We start from the raw sequence: 16,386 nt of genomic DNA, 5'->3' as shown, positions 1-16,386 counted from the left end.
TTAGATGAAGGGAAGAATCTGGAGGGTCCAGTATGAAGGTATTCGTATGGTATGCTTCAAATGTGGAAAGCTTGGGCATGTTCAGGATGATTGTAAACCACCAGACATCTTGGATGGGGGTAACAACATGAGAATGGAGGAAAACGTTTCATTGTTCAATGCAAGCTGCCAAACTGAAAGAGACTGAGGACTTTGGCTCGTGGATGCTTGTGAAAAAACCAGCCAGAAAGTATACACCACGAACCGACTAGACCAGCAATAGAGAAGGCTAACCAGGGTGGAACCATGGTGATTGACCAGCAAGTCACTCGAGGTAAAAGTGGAGAAAAAATGGCAATCAAAATAATGGCAATATTTCCGGAGAAAATCAAGGTAATGGGTCAAGATTCGCTATTTTGGATAGTCATGAAGTTGCTGCTAGTGAGCAATCAAAGGAGAAAAACAAGGACATTGTTGATTTGGGAGAATCCTCGTAAGATAATCATGGAAATAATAAGGAAATTTTTAAATTGGGAAATTTGGAGCAAAATATCTCGAGAATTAAGGAAAATTTATCCTTGGAAAAGATAGCTACATACATAGAATCTAATGGACAAAAAAAGATATCAAAAAATTCCCAAGCAAAAAAAGATTCGGTTAATCAAATATTTCCAGCACCCCTCAAGGAAATTGACTCGAATATTCCCTTAATTAACACTGAGCAACAAACTAAGACTGGCTTAGGCAAAGAAAATACAACATTCTCTTTCCAAGCTAATATACATGCTAATGACTCTGCCTTAGAATCGATCACCAAGCCAGCCCCAAGAACACTCAAGACATAATTAGCCAAACCTTGACCCCTAGCCATGTCTCTTCAACCTTCCTCAATAATCTTGAAAATTCAACTAGAGAAGACAATATGCATGTGTCAGTCAACCTGTGGAACAACCGTATTTGGTAATGGTGAACCCCCTGATCCATGTATTGGAGACAAGGTTTGAATCATGGATGCCATCGATAACAAATCCACCGGACCTAGTCATGATGATGGGACTTCCCATTGAATTGCAATGCCTTTTCGGGTTGATAAGTCAAGCTTATGTGTTAACTCTTCCCTCGATACCAGTTTCTTTAGAAGATACACTACCGAATTCAGCACCGAACTCTCTTCCAATCACTTGTTTAATGTTGAATTTTTAAGGAGCAGGAAATCAAAATTTCATCAATACACTTAAGAATCTTGTTCGATCAAACCAACCAAATGTAGTAGTGCTTGCCGAGACGCACATTGGAGGTGAGCATGCTATCAATATAGCTTCAATTCTTGGATACCAAGGTCATGATCGTGTGGATGTAGACGGATTTAGTGGAGGAATATAGGTACATTGGAGACCAGAGTTAGTCGTAGTGGATCCCATTTACAAACACAAATAATACATACATCACCATGCCAGTTAGAAGAATTGGTGTTGATCCCTGGTATTATATAGTTGTATATGCAGTTCCAAACCCGTCTATAAGAAAAGAATTATGGGAGGAATTAAGGTTTTTTGCTCTCAATAATAATGAACCATGGTTAATAGCAGGGGACTTTAATGAAACCAAATTCCCTTCTGAGAGAAACACCTCTTGCAAAGAAACATCAAGGTGCTCCGCATTATTCAACACCTGGATAGATGAGCTTGACTTATTGGAGGTTTAGTTTGAAGGCGCTGCACACACTTGGTCAAGAGAGCATAGTACAAAACAAGGTAGAGTGCTAGGCTCGATAGAGAATTATGTAATGACCAATGGGCATTGAAATTCAAACAAGCAAAAGTGAAACATCTTTCGGCGGTTCATTCAAACCACTATTGCCCTTTGTTCATATCTCCAAATGGGTTTGTACCCATTAACTCATTACATCGACCCTTCCGCTTTCAAGCCGCATGGTTTACCCATGAAAATTTCAAAGAGTTTGGGCAAGAAAAATGGGACTCATCAGAAAAATTAATGCCCAATTTATCAAAGCTCTCCTCGAATATGCAGATTTGGAATCGTGAAATATTTGGGAACGTGTACAAGCAAAAACGTACACTCTTAGCTCGAATTGCTGGGGTTCAAAAAAAGTTAGCTGTGAAAAAACTGATAGAGGCCTAATAAAGCTTGAGGCTAGGCTTCGTCAAGAATTGGATGAGGTGCTTGAGAGGGAAGAATTAATTTGGTACCAGAAATCGAGAATGGACTAGCTAAAAAATGGTGATCGCAACACCACATTTTTTCATCTTAGTACTATTGTAAGTCAATGGAAAAATAAAATTTCAGCTATCAAAAATGACAATGATGAATGGCTTGATGACAAACTAGAAATTCAAAGCCATATTGTCAATTATTTCTCGAATTTGTTTAAGGAGGAAGGTGGTCCAGATTTCTTCGATGTACTGCAAGGTGTCTTTCCAGAGCTTTTGCCGAATGATTGGAGCATTCTTGTGAAACCATACAATCATGTGGAGATCGAAGCTATGATGAAATAAATGAATGCTCTAAAAGCCCCGGGTCTGGATGGTTTTCAAGCTCATTTATTTCACCAAAAAAAATTAGGACACTATTGCAAACACGGTGTATGATAAAGTGATGCCAATCTTAGAGGGTAAAGGGATTCTGGATAAACTTAACGACACCTTAATTATTCTCATCCCCAAAATTGAGAATCCGGAATTAGCTTTTCAATTCCGACCAATTGGACTTTGCAATGTAGCATATAAATTAATTGTTACTAGGACATTATTGCAAACACGGTGTATTATATAGTGATGCCAATCTTGGAGAGTAAAGGGATTCTGGATAAACTTAACGACACCTCAATTATTCTCATCCCCAAAATTGAGAATCCGGAATTAGCTTCTCAATTCCGACCAATTGGACTTTGCAATGTAGCATATAAATTAATTGTTACTAAGGTGATTGTGAATCACCTTAAGCCTATTTGTCCTCGATTGATCTCAAATACACCATAGCTTTGTTCTGGGCACACAGATAATGGATAACATTGTGATAGTCCAAGAAGTAATTCACACCATGAAAAGAAAGCAGGGAGCCAAGGGATACATGACAATCAAAATTGACTTCGAGAAGGCATACGATCAACTTTTCGATGGGCTTTTTATTTGTGATACTATGGTCCAAATGAACCTCTCGATTCTAATGATTCATAAAATCATGGAATGCATTTCAACAGCATCACTTCAAGTCCTTTGGAATGGAGAACCTTCCCAAAGCTTCAAACCTAGTAGAGGCATACGACAAGGCGACCCCCTCTCTCCTTATTTATTTGTCATGTGTATGGAACGATTCTATCAAGTCATTGAGGAGTCCATTGTGAACAAGAGATGGAACCCATAAGGGCAAGTAGAGATGGGCCGGCTTTGTCAAATTTGTTCTTTGCAAATGACATCATATTATTCGCAGAGGCAAGTGTTGATCAAGCACAAATTATTCATTATTGCCTTGAACGGTTTTGTAGAGCACCAGGTCAAAAAGTAAGTCTAGCTAAGTCAAGAGTTTACTACTCGGCTAATGTGGACTTGGAGACTCAAAATGCAGTGAATGCGAAGCTTCGAATGGAAAGCACTAATGACCTAGGAATGTACCTAGGCATGCCAACTCTTACAAGTAGGGTGACTAAAGAAACTTTTAGCCATCTTTGCGAGAAGATTGATAGAAGATTGGTGCGGTGGAAAACTAAATATTTATCGTTGGTAGGAGGAATTACTCTAGCAAAGTCAACTCTCTCTACTATGGCTTTCTACTCTATGCAATCGGCTAAAATCCCCAAAGCCACTTGCGAGGAAATTGATGAAAAAAAAACAAGGAGATTTATATGGGGTGGAAGTGAAGAGAAGCAAGAGAGAAGTTCATCTATTGTCGTGGGAAGCTCTCCAAAGGCCGAATAAAAAGGGTGGTATTGGCATATACTTGGCTAGCCAAGCCAATTCAGCTTTCCTTACGAAGCTTGGATTAAGAATGTTATCGAAACCGCAAGCTTTATGGTCACGAGTACTTAGAGCAAAATATTGTAAGGGTCAATGAGATGTAGATATGTGGAGCAGAATTACTAAAAATTCGAAGCATCTAAGCAAAGGGGTTAAGGTTGCGATTGGGAATGGAACAAAGACTTTATTTTAGGACTACAAATGGGCCATAGACGAGCCTCTTAGCTCGCTAGCAACCCAGCCAATTCCGGAAGAATTGGAAGGAGCCACTATGGAAGAAATGTAGGAAGAAGGAAGCGGTTGGCGATAGAACATCTTATCCCCCTATCTTGATAAAGTAACACTGAAAAAAATTCAAAATCAAGAGGTTCGCCTGGACCCAAATCTTGGTGACTTAGTGTATTGGAAGGATGGTGATAAGGGAAAGTTCACAATTAAATCTGTGATGTGTATTATGAAGCATGAAACTGATGACATAGATGATGAATGTTGGGATGCGATTTGGAGTGTACCTGTACAACAGAGAATAAGGGCGTTTCTTTGGTTAGCTTTCCACGATAGATTGCTGGAAAACTTAAACTGTTTTAAACGCAAGATGACCAACGACCCTAAATGCTTTGTTTGTGGTGCAGCCGAGGAAATTACACTACGTATCATTCGTGATTGCCTAGCAGCTAAGGTTGTTTGGCGTAAGACGATGGATAGCTCAATTATGCATAGATTTTTTCAAGGAAATCTTAGATATTAGATCACGAAAAATATCAAGGAAGATGATATGGGTGGTGAATCATGGCCGACTTACTTTGGAATAACAATTTAGTGGATATGGAGGTGGAGGAATTGTTTCACCTTCAATAGACGCGAGGAATTCCCAATTGACTTTCGAGCATTCCTCCAAGTAAGATATGACGAGGCCAGGCGAGCTATTTGGGACTCCTTGGAAGAGAATACAACTTCAACAAACTACAGAATCCCGGCTAATATATCATGGATCGCACCTCCTTATGGGTGGTTTGCACTTAATTGTGATGAAGCAGCTAAGGGGTGTCCTGGTCTAGCAGGAGGAGGAGCAATCATAAGGGACTATGCTGGTACCTTTGTCTAAGCATTTGCAGCCAGCTTTGGTTATTACTCTTTCTTTAGAGTAGAGGTAATGGCTCTCACAAGGGGACTAGAGCTAGCTAAGAACCTGCAGATTGAGAGACTTAAAATCTAGCTTCATAACATTGCTTGTATCTAGGCTCTTAATAGATAGGAGATTCCAAGAAGCAAAAATATATATGATATTAGATATTGCAAGGAGTTGATCACAAAAACGCAATGGGAAGTAAAGCTTGTTCATGTGTATAGGGAGGGTAATAGAGCGGCAGATTGGTTGACCAACCGCAAAGCCGTTCTAAACTCTCAACTAGTTTATTTTCATGAGTTACCGGTAGAGTTTAGTCGTATCTTGGAGGAAGATGTACGAGGAGTAGCCTTGCCACGCCTCATTCTTCTGTAGATAACATAGGGTCTTAGTTGGTGTTGTTAGTTTAGGTCTGTAATTTATTTTTAGTTCTTTTTTCTTGTCTTTTGGTGCTTGTAACCTCATTTGAATAAAAAATAAAAAAAATAAAAAAAAAAGCAAGAATTGAAGAATTTAAGACTTTTTTTTTTAGGAAACGAATTTAGGACTTAAGTTTGTCTTACAAATGAAAATGATAATAAAAAAATAAAAAATAAAAAATAAAATAAAAAAAAATAAAAAAAAAACACTTTAACCAAGAAGATTAGTGTGGATAACACGTAAACTGGAAGTGTGTAGTACTTTCCTATCCTAAGAATCGAACCTAGGACCATTTATTTCATCCAAAAAATTTTAACCACTAGATCAAAGACAATTTCTTAACATATTTATTTGCTTAATCAGTATATATCTTTTAAATATTGAGTCCCAAATTTTTAGGGGCCCTGTGTGGCCGCACTAGTCACACCCTGTCTCTGCCACCCCTGAGTTACGTATAACATTAATGATAATTTTTTATTAAAATTTTTAATAGGATTTTTTTGTTAATTTTTTAATATTTAAATTATTACAAAAATAATTAAAAAAAAAAAAACAACCCCTTCCCCACCCCAATCCAACCACCAGCCTAACTTCCTCCACCCTCAGCCGGTGGCGCCAAATTCCCCCTCTCTCGGCGCACTGATCAATCAATCGTATCGATCGTATTCTTGAATTTGGAATGAACAGAAGAGTAGCAATGCGAATTGACCCCCACCCCACCTTCTCTCTCTAACTAAAAACATGAGAAACAAACCATGCATAATTTAGAAACTAATCCTTCAACATCGAAAGAAGTTCTCATAAATAACTGTCTAGAACAAAAACTCGTGTTATGCTCCTACAAGAACATATGAGAGTGGAGGCTCTATTAAGATGGAAAATTCCCATGGTAAAGCTTTACTATTGCTTATTTCCAATGGTAGCCAATATTTTTTTGATTATCAATGGTACCCTTATCCCTACCTTATAAAAAGTATAAGATTACTCTTATGAATAGTGTTATGCTTATTATACCCTTCAAAATGTGTATTTACATATATACCCTCATTAATATGTACAAGTTTTTTTAATGAATAGTGTTTGGACAATTATACCATTTAAAATGTTTATTTACTTATTTACCCTCATTATGATTATAACCTCTTCCTTTTTAACTCTTCAGAATAATGTGTGGACATTGATACCCCTAAATAAATTTATTTATATAATCTATTTCATTATGTTGCCAATTATTAAATTTGTGATGTAAGGTTAAACCGAAAGAGATTCCGGATATGACTAGCTATGGCGCGCGCATCGCGCGTGTTAGCTACCCTTATATTATTGAAATGTTGCAACCGTGGCTCACTACTAGAAATAGGCAAAATAGCGATGGACGAATAATTCCGTCGCAAAGTTCAAAATTTCCGACGGATTTTTTTTCGTCGCAATATTTCGATGGAATTTATGTATTTCGATGAATTTTCCGTCGGAAAATATTTTTACTGTCGGAAGGTATAAATTCCGATGGATTAATTTTCCGTCGGAAAATTAATCATTTGAAAAATAAGGGCATTAAGCCATTGAATCGGTTTAACCCAAAAAAAAAGGGGGAAGCCGACAGTAAGAGAGAGAAAGAGAAGGAGAGAGAGATAGAGAAAGAAAGATCGTCGCCGGTGCCAGCGTTCCCGAACGTTGTCGGAGTCGCCGGCTTTCCCCAAGGGCGACAGAAAGAGAGTGCTGAAACCGAAAGAGAGAGAAAGAGAAGGAGAGAGAGATAGAGAAGGAGAGAGAGAGGAGAAGGCGAGACGCATGCCGGAGGTTCCCAACGGTCCCGGAATCGTCGGAGTTCCCCTAGGGCGACAAAAAGGGAGAGGCTGAAGGAGAAAGAGAAAGAGCCGCCGTCGTCCACCCTTCCCTGACGAGCCTCCACGCCGCGGTGGTAGTTGCCGGCGACGCCCCTCACATAAGGTCAGTGTTTGGTTTTTTTTTATTTTTTTAATTTTAAATTAAAAACTTACCGGCCTCCTCCCTAACCACAACAAGCAGCCTCCACCTGAACCACCACAAGCAGCCTCCGGCCTCCTCCCTTCCCTCCGTGACTGAAGCACCTCCGCCGGCTGAAACAACCAGTAAGTTTCCTACTTCCCCCCTTTTTTCTAATTTTAAATTTTTCAATTTAATTTTGTTAAAAAAATAAACCATTATTTATTTTATTTTCTTTAAATTTTTTGTAGAATTTGTACAATTTAGTTGATTAATTGTCAAAAACAAGTGCAAATCAAGGTTAGTCACATTACTAATCTTAATATATAATGTATGAATGTTACTTTGGTTTGGTTATGTTTAATATAGTGTAGTTTAATTTATTTTATTATAATAAAATGTGGTTTAGTTTAATTTATTTCAATATAATGTACTTTAAATTAGTTTAGTTTTTTTTATGTATGTTAGTTTAGTTTAATATAATGAAATGTTAGTTTGGTTTGTTTTAGTTTAGTATAATATGATGTATGTTAGATAACTTTATTTAATATAATGTAGTTTAGTTTTGTTTAGTTTAATATAATGTAGTTTAGTTTTGTTTATTTTAATATAATGTGGTTTAATTTAGTTTAATTTTACAAAAGTATATTAGATTAGTTTAATATTATGGAACTTTAGTTTGGTTTTGTTCGTTTTGTTTAATATGATGTATGTTAAATTACTTTAGTTCAGTATAATCTAGTTTAGTTTTGTTTAGTTTAATATAATGTTTCTTACTTAAGTTTAATTTTGTATAATGCATGTTACTAGATTTAATATTATGATATGTTAATTTAGTTTGGTTTCGTTTGGTTTGATTTGTTTATATTAATGTTATGGTTTTATGATATGTTTGTTTATGTTAAGTTTAATTATGATATATTTGTATAATATTTTGTATGTTATGGAATATTTCAACCATTAACCCCAAGCTTGAACCCCACTGTGATCATACACTTAAGCATGGTGGCGTCCAAAGGGAAGAAAGCTAGAGCAAAAGAGTCGACAACAAGTTTTAGGAACTTGTAAACCGTTCACAAGGTGAAGATTACACCCCTTAACGATCCAGGAGATCGTCAACTCCAAAAGGTCTTGAACCAAATAGGGTTCGGGGATGAAGGTACAAATCCAACCTAAAAGAGATTGAACCTGCCCTAAATAGGCCTCTACTTTATTCTTCTCGTATTCATGTGCGCTTTCTGACTAACATGCAATCAATAGGTTAACCCTAAACCTGTTTATCTATGTTGGTTGAATTTAATGCACAAATAAAACTATTATTGGCGATCACTTGAATTATAATCATATTAGCCCTAAACAAGATTATTAATTATCTTATTAAGCGTGATTACAAGTACAAATTCCCTTTAAACATGCATAAAAGGCGTGATCAAGCAATAACAATGAATAAACATCAAGCAACATGATAATCATAAATCATAATAATTATAATCATGTTAATAATAAAGCTTAAATATAATAGCAAGATCCTAGGCATGATACTAACAAGATTAATAACAAATCCTAGCATGTCACTAAGCAATAAAGATCAAAGCTTTAGCCCTAACATGATACTAACATGATATTGATATGATATTAGAAAGCATAGGAAACACCCTAAACATGATACTAGAAAACAATAATAACATCCTAACATGATTCTAGGAATTAATAAATAACAAACATGCTTTCTACAAGAATAGAGCAATAAGACTACATACTTTGATGCCTCGTATCTCTTTCTAATAACAAAATACACACGTTAGTAACTTCAAGGAAAATAGTAAAATCAAATAATTAAATTAAATAAATTAAAATAAAGAGATTTGGGACCAAACCCTCAAAAATTATAACCTTTCACGTCTAGTGCGAAGGCAACTTCGAACTTGGCTAGGTGTGTCTAGTGCTAATGAATGTGGAATTTTGTTTGTGAAAAAGGTTGGTTTAGAAAGAAAGAGAGAATCAAGAAATTCTTGATGAGAGTTGATTGTAGATGATTGATTGTGAATTGTTGATTGTTGATTGTAGATTGTAGATTGTGAATTGATGATAATTGATGATTAAAAACAGAGGTTTAGGACCCTATTTATAAGAAAACAGTCCGGAAATAGGTAGAATTTGATAAGGAATAAAACTCCACTCTGTCGCCGCAAAACCGACCTTGTAGCCGGGCGACAGGCCTGTCGTCTAGCGACAGCCTGGATTTCTACGCGCTTTCAACACAGAGTCCACATATGAATCAAAATTGATTTGTAAAGTCCGTATGAAAACCGAAATCGTATTTTCATAAAATAATATTTTATTCCAAATAAAACTTATCAATAATATAATTATTAATTCTAATCTTATTAGGATTAAAGAGAACCTTCTAAAGGATTCTAGAAGACTATAATCAATTCTAATAACTTTAGGAATAATAATTAACATTGGGCCCTCCCCTAGATCATTGGGCCGTAAGTAAAGATCAAACCGGGCCCAGTTTAGTATTTTGGCCATAACTTCCTCTTTTTCATTGGAATTGGGCTTATAATATATCGTTGGAAAGCTCTTTGCAAGCCCCATCCAACTACACTATTATTGGACCCTTGTCATGGGCCAAACTAAACTGGATTGGCTGTTTTCATAAAATAGAGTTGTTTTTCGAAAACAGAAAGAAAGAATTTTTAATAAAAACCAACCGCAACACTTTACTTTTCACACTTTCACCTCGTTCAATAATCATTCGACGCAAAAGGTATTCGTCACTGGGTTTGGTTTTGGGAAGACACATTTGGGTGTCTACAGGTTTCTTGATGGTTACGCTTCCAATTTGAGCAGATGCGTTGATTTGCAAGCATGTAAGTTACATGGAATGAAAAGCCATGATTGTCACGTGTTCATGGAGAAGTTGTTGCCCACTGCTTTAAGAGAATTGCTCCCTAGCCATATATGGAATGCAATTACAGAGATAAGCCAATTCTTTCGCGATTTGTGTTGCTACAAAATTACAGTTAGCGACATGGAGCAATTGGAAAAAAACATAGCTGAGATCCTATGCAAGCTTGAGAAGGTTTTCCCTCCTTCATTCTTCAACTCCATGGAGCATTTACCAATTCATTTGCCATATGAGGGCAAGTTATGTGGACCTGTTCAATATCGGTGGATGTATCCTTTCGAAAGGTAAATCAAAGGCCCTTTCTCAACTCTTTCTTTCATCTCATTCATTGTTAAGGGCTACTTATACATCTATATTTATATAAAAATAATTACAGGTTCCTCAATCACTTGAAACGAAAGATTGGTAATAAGGCTCGAGTTGAAGGTTCCATATGCAACGCTTATCTCACTGAAGAGATATCAAACTTCTGCTCCAATTACTTTCAGTCCTCAGTTGATCTAGGTCGAAATGTGAATGCTGATGTGGAATCCACAGCTGACAATGATGAAATCCCAGAGCTGTTCACGGTGGATAAGGGTCGTGTGTCAAATGTGGGTAAAACTCGATTTTTAGATGACAAGGAACTTGAATGTGCTCATTTGTTCGTTTTAAGAAATACCGGCATTCTTGGTGAATACGAAAGGTATATATGTTTAGGAGAAAGTTTTCAACAAGCCTTATAATTAAAATAATTGCTGCAATGATTAACCTTGTGTCATTAATCTACTAGGGAGTTTGAGGACTACATTCTTAGTACTAGAACTTATTTGCGTAGAGAAGATGTCATGGAGAAATGCGAAAGTGAATTCCCTGATTGGTTTCATCACAAGGTGATAATACTTTTCTAACATTACATATCGATTAACTTGTGATAATACACTAAATTTCATTTCAAGAAGTGTGACATTTGTATTTGAAACGGTTTTAGGTGGTGGAACAGAAACCAAGTTCCGATGTGTTGCGAGCATTGTCTATGCGGCCTTTCAAGCGTGTTCGAACTTGGAACCAAATATTTGTCGGTGGCTTTAATTTCCACACACAGTCCTATGGCAAACACAAATCTACGATGAATTACGGGGTGTGTGTGTCAAGTGAGGACGGTGGAGAGTACTTTGGCATTTTAAACGATATAATTGAACTTGTCTACACCGGTCCCGAAAGAGAGTACAAGACTATTTTGTTTAAGTGTAATTGGATGGATTGTGGTAGAGGAATGAACATACATGAACAATACAAGCTTGTCGAAGTAAATCATACTAAGAAATATCCCAAGTATGATCCATTTGTCTTATCTTACCAAGTGTCTCAAGTGTACTATGCATCATACCCTAGCCTTAAACGTGATCGAGTTCAATGGTGGGCTGTATTTAAAACACAAGCAAGGTCGGTGGTTGATGCTCCGGTGGACTTAGAGTTTTTGCAGGCTCCTTCACCACAAGTACATGCAACGCTTTGTCCACCAAATGACATTCCAGACTATGAACTTGATATTGATGATGATGATGACGATGGCTTTGTTATCTCAAGTGATGAAGATGAAGAAGATAGCATTGACTCTAGTGATAGTGATGAAGAAGAGGACATCGATGTATTTTTAGATGACACTAGTGATAGTGATAATGATAGTGATAGTAGTGATAAAGTAATGAAGAGGAGAATATGTAGTTACTCCTTTAAGTATTTTTTTGTAATTTTTATTTTTTAATGACTACTCGGACTTGTAATATTTCATTACATTTTCTGTCTCATTTAATTTTTTTTGTAATATGCTTCTAATTTATGAAATTACAATGTCATGTCATGGTACTAACAATTTTTTTAGGTGGTCATGGCGGGAGGAAATAAAGGAGAAACGTCCAAGAGGAGAAGGGCCAAGGGGAAAACTCAAGTTGTACATGATGATGAGGACGAGTCAATGGAGGAAGAGGAGGCACACGATTTGGGGGCGTCTCAAGAAATCATCACTCGGAGACAGATTCAAACACATGTACAGGGGCAACAGCATCAGGAGCAACAGCGACAGCTTCAGGAGCAACAGGACCCACAACCTAATGACTTGTCGGAGTTAGACCCTACCACACTTTGGTGTGTATGTAGTTGTAATGAAATATCCTTAGATTCATATTTATTTTGATAAATTAACTTTGTATTATTTCTAACATGTTTTGTTCACTTTTTGTTGATTATCTACTTACATGAATGTATCTCCTTTATCTTAGGTTTGATGATAAGGAGGTGAAGAATATGCTCTCCGACACGCTAACCGGCTACTATCGAGAGCCTTGGAGGAATTACGAAGAGGTTGATGCAAAAACGAAAGAACACTTTTGGAACTTGTTCAGCGTATGATAACATTAACCTAACATAATACATGTTTTATAAAGTATATTGATGGAGATTAGTTTGCAACGACGACATTTTCTATGTATTGCAGAAAAAATTCAAATGGGCACCTCAGTTGAACGAGCATGTAAAGCAAACTTTCGAATTCAAGTTTGCAAATCGCCTACGTGACATGTTCTACAACATCACAAAGAAGATGAATGGTGCCAAACAAAAATGGCTTAATGAAGATGTCCACAAGAAGATAATGGAAATTGTTGCCAATGATCCGATATATAAGAAGCGATTGGAACAAAACAAGAAGAACAGAAGAGGTTGAAATTGATTGAATTTGGATGAATAAGGTTCGTAAAGTGACTTATGTGCTCATTTCTCTTGATTTCTAGCCATATACACCTAAAAGTACTTGATATTGGCATGTTAGGATAAAGAATGAGTTCATTTGATTGAAAACATAGAAAATAGGCAAGGTAGAAGCCATATAGGCCAAAATTGATTGAATTTGGATGAATAAGGGTTGTAAAGTGACTTATGTGCTCATTTCTCTTGATTTCTAGCCATAGACGCGTAAAATTACTTGATATTGGCATGTTAGGAGAAAGAATGAGTTCATTTGATTGAAACATAGAAAATAGGCAAGGTAGAAGTCATATAGGCCAAAATTGATTAAATTTGGATGAATAAGGGTCGTAAAGTGACTTATGTGCTCATTTCTCTTGATTTCTAGCCATAGACACCTAAAAGTATTTGATATTGGCATGTTAGGAGAAATAATGAGTTCATTTGATTGAAAACATAGAAAATAGGCAAGGTAGAAGCCATATAGGCCAAAATTGATTGAATTTGGATGAATAAGGGTCGTAAAGTGACTTATGTGCTCATTTCTCTTGATTTCTAGCCATAGACACCTAAAAGTATTTGATATTGGCATGTTAGGAGAAAGAATGAGTTCATTTGATTGAAAACATAGAAAAAAGGCAAGGTAGAAGCCATATAGGCCAAAATTGATTGAATTTGGATGAATAAGGGTCGTAAAGTGACTTATGTGCTCATTTCTCTTGATTTCTAGCCATAGACACCTAAAATTATTTGATATTGATATGTTAGAAGAAAGAATGAGTTCATTTGATTGAAAACATAGAAAATAGGCAAGGTAGAAAACATTGTTAGCTAAATTTGCTTGAATGTTCAAGCTAGAATGAGAACCGTTACCTTATATTGTTGGTTGTTTTTTTAACAATTTTTTTTTAATATCATGTATATTTTGTAGGAGACCTACCAGAAGAAGCTCGAAGAAGCAAGGAGTCAGGGGATTCAGAAGAGTCCAAATGAGTTGTACTGGGAGACGGTGGGTGGGCGCAATAAGAAGGGTCGTGTGAAGGGACTTGGCCAAAGTGCAAAGCTCTACTATGGCAACCGGATGGGTCGAGTTTCCAGTTCTTCACAGCAATACACGCCGTCTATCATTTCTCAGATGCAAGATCAGATGGAACATAGGGTGCAAGCTCTCCAAACTCAAATGGAAGTTGAGATGCAAAGCCGAATTAACTCCAAAATGGCTGAAATGGAGAGGAGATACAAGGAGAGTATGGATGAGATGATGAGTTGTTTCACCAACAATGACACATGTTCCACCATTCATCCTCAGCATCGAGACCCTAGGGACGACCCGAGTAGTGGTGGAGCAGGCCAGGGTACCTCGGCGATTGTTTAGCTTAGCTTCACTCTAGCATAGCTTTTGTTTGGTATGGATACCAAATTAGTTCGGACTATCTTTTGTAAATAAATATGTAAATAAATATAATTTCTTAGGTCGTTAATTAATTTTTTTTAAACAGCAACTTATGCAGGTGTTTAGGTGTCAGTTTATTAAAAACAAAAATTCAGATTTAGAACTGTATTTTTTGTCAAATAATACCGACGGTTTTGAAAGTCCTTCCGACGGAATAATTCCGTCACAAACTGCATTGGTGAACGACGGAAACAATATCCGTCGAAAGATAACGGGAGAAGTCCCTCGCAAATTTGCGACGGAATTATTTTGTCGGAAAAAACAATTTCCGACGGAATATTTCCGTTGAAAAATTAAATTTCCGACGGAATTTTTTCGTCGGAAAATCTATTTTCCGACGAAATAATTCCGTCGGAAATTTAATTTTTCGACGGATATTTTTCCGTCGGAATTTTGCGACGAAATTTTGATTAAGGTCAAACTACATTCCGACAAAATTATTTCCGTCGAAATATGGTCAATTTCCTACAAAAGGTATTCCGACGGAATTCCGTCGGAAAATTGATTTCCGACGGATTTTTCATAGTTTCCGACGGAATTTTTCCGTCGCAATTACACTGTTTTCTTGTAGTGACTTTATTTAATAACAAACGTTAAATAACTATCAAGTTTAACTATAGTACTATAGTTAAACATTTTCTTCTTTAACCATTTTTCTCCCTCCATCCCTTTTTTCTTCATAGCTGCAACCACCAAGACATCAACTCCAAAACCCTCCACCTGCAACAACCAACTCTTCTCAGTCCCCTGCCTTTATCGCAATATTCAACCCTCTTCGTCCCCCCTTCACTCCACAAGAATTGGCCACCACCCACTCCAAAACCTACCACGAAATTGACTACCTACCAAAACCCCACCTATGAAACCTCTAACGAACCCACGAAAACACCACCCATCAAAACCCCACTTACGAAACCGGCCACCCACGAAAAACCAAACCCATCTTCTTTTCGACCCACTTTTTATTAAATCAAACCTGCATCCACCAAGCAAGACTCGACCTACAAATCGTGCCATCAAGAACGAATAATTTTCCTTCTCCATGTTGATTCAAATTCGGTTGTTTATGGTGAGGGGAAAGGAATGGGTCGATGGTGGGGAGGGGGCGGCAGGGGGGTTGGCTGGCGGTGGGGGTAAGAGCGATCTAGGTTTGGGGAAGGGCATGGCTGTTTTGAATTTTCGGCGAGAGAGGTTGGTTGAAGGTGGGCAAAGGGAAGGGGAGTGTCTGTTGAAGATGGCCAGCAGCGGTGGCCAATGGGAGTTCTGAATGAATGTTAGGGTCTGGGGTACCCGTCTTGTATGTGACTAGCTACACTGTGTTGCCACTTATTAAATAACAAAGTAACTCCTATTACACTGACCAAGTAACCCCTATAACACTAACCGAGTAACCCTATAATCGTATACTGAGTAACCCTATAATCGTATACCGAGTAACCCTATAACACTAACCGAGTAACCCTATAATCGTATACCAAGTAACCTTATAACACTCACAAACTAACCCTTGGGATGGCTGGTTTGTCAATGGAGGTCAAGGGTTGGAGAATATTATTTTCTTGCATTGTGATAAATCTTTTTTTTTTTTTTTTTTTTTTTTTTTTTTTTTTTTGAAAAAGTTAACTTTGATTGAGTAGTCTAAGTTAGATATAACTAGAAAAATTATCATTAAGGCCATGATTGTAAAACCGTAATAAGAGGGCTACCAAAGATAATCGAAAAATATCTACTGTACATTGAAATTAACTAATACTCCATTAGTTTTTAAATACTTGCTCCACTTTCCTTTTTCGACTGTTTTTAAATATTTGCTCTATTTCCTTATTGGGAA

This window comes from Chenopodium album, chromosome 13, assembly GCF_948465745.1.
Source record: "Chenopodium album chromosome 13, dcCheAlbu1.1, whole genome shotgun sequence".
In the NCBI taxonomy this organism is placed as follows: Eukaryota; Viridiplantae; Streptophyta; class Magnoliopsida; order Caryophyllales; family Amaranthaceae; genus Chenopodium; species Chenopodium album.
This window is presented reverse-complemented; position numbering follows the sequence as displayed.